The 1,852-nt window shown below is 41.1% G+C and overlaps 1 pseudogene; it reads right to left on the bottom strand.

The window, feature by feature from the left end:
* On the bottom strand, window positions 1-1,601 carry LOC137291928 (putative nuclease HARBI1; annotated as a pseudogene).
* Between the last annotated feature and the right edge of the window lie 251 nt (window positions 1,602-1,852).

Raw genomic sequence — 1,852 nt, 5'->3', positions numbered from 1 at the left:
TTAATGACTGAAAAATGTCCAAATAATGTGATGTCTCACATCACAACCATCAGTTTGACCTGTGTTCAATGGTACATAATTATCATTAACATTTGGTGTTGGAGGTACAAGATTGTCTTCATTATTAATTATATCTCCCCTTTCAATCCCAAGATTGTGTAACATGCACACAACACATGCTATAACATATTGCACAGCATTCCTAGGTTTGGCTCTAAGCTCATTATGCAGGCACTGAAATCGCCGTTTCAGAATGCCAAATGTCTGCGCAATAAGCACCCTTGTCCTGCACAAAGAGCCACTGTATCTTTCCTCAGCTCGAGTGGTTGGGTTCAGCAAAGGTGTCAGGAGGAACCAACGACATGGGTAGCCTGAGTCCCCCAGTAGAAAACCAGTGTACTGTCCTTAAACAAACAAATGAAAACTTATATAAGATGACAGCATAATGTATTATTTAAATTTGTAGGTGTATGATTTGTGATATTTATTTCAGTAAAAAATAATTGCAATATCAATATTATGCTTGGTGCATTGAAGACAATGTTTATGATAGAATACCCATTACAAGCAATAAATTAACACAATACTGCAATTATTCTACAATTTAACAACAAAATAACAGTACCATTAATCTAGATATTTTGGCATCATTTGTAAACAGCTTAAAATATTTATGGGTTATACGCTTGAAAACGTTTCAGGAAAATATGATACCATTTTCAAACATACGGCACAGTGCTGATGTCCGGAAGATGCGGCTATCGTGTACGTGTACTGACCCGGGCCAGCTGGCTTTACAACTGGTGACTAGAAAACAACCGTTAATACAATGACAAAACAAAAACACATCCGACACCTACACCACCTTTGAACTAAACATTAACGGATTGTATTTGTTCATATCGATAGTTACCTGAACATTTAGAGAATGATAACCTCTCCGGTTCACGAAGTCTCCCTCGTTAGCAGTAGGCCGCTGCATTCTCACGAAAGTCCCGTCGATGCACCCGACAACATTTGGAAAACCTGCAAGTACAAAACAATGGCATGGTCTCACACAGATAACATATTTCATTTTCACGTGATAAAATAGTTTTCATTGACAACCAAAGCCCCCTGCAAAGGTAAAACATAAATTTCACGTACGTTAATGATTTGATGTGTGACACGTCCTCGACCACTGAACCAATACACGGGCCAATAGAAATGGCACTGACGCATACTGCACCAATGAAATCATCTATGTATTTTTATACTGGGGAAAACCCAATGTACGTACCTGCAATGTTGCGGAATGCCTCCTTTGCACGAACGGCGTCCCTTCCATCTGGAAACTTGATGAAATCTCTGGAAAGCTGTGCTATTTTTTATGAGACTGCCCGTATGCATCTGCCGGCAGTTGATCTGGAAATGTTGAGGCTATCCCCAACCAACAGATGCATAGCTCCATTCGCCAAAAAGCGGAGACAGATGAGTAGCTGCAAAAGTGGTGGCAGTGAACAGTTCCGTGCTGTGTGCCTGGGTAAATTCAGTAGACCGAGCAAATAAATGATCGTTCTCGGCCTAAAACGATATCTGTCGAAGACCTCGTTCTCTCCCATATCTTCGAGATGATTCGAACGATCTCGATATACTCTCGGTACGCGCGATCTCCGACGAGCCTGCAGAATCTGACGCAGGTGAGTTGCCATTGTTGACATCGAACTCAGCGTTGAGCACGGTCCTTAGCATACTTGAGATCATAAGGGTTTCATGCTCAAGTTGAGCACGAAAACGTACTCAGATTTATTTATAACCTCCATTTACTGAGTCTGAGTTTTGAGTTGAGCACGAAACCGGATTTGAGCACGAG

The sequence above is a fragment of the Haliotis asinina genome, chromosome 7 (genome assembly GCF_037392515.1).
Source record: "Haliotis asinina isolate JCU_RB_2024 chromosome 7, JCU_Hal_asi_v2, whole genome shotgun sequence".
In the NCBI taxonomy this organism is placed as follows: Eukaryota; Metazoa; Mollusca; class Gastropoda; order Lepetellida; family Haliotidae; genus Haliotis; species Haliotis asinina.
Note: the sequence above shows the minus strand (reverse complement) of the source record. Positions and strands in the feature narration are given on the sequence as shown.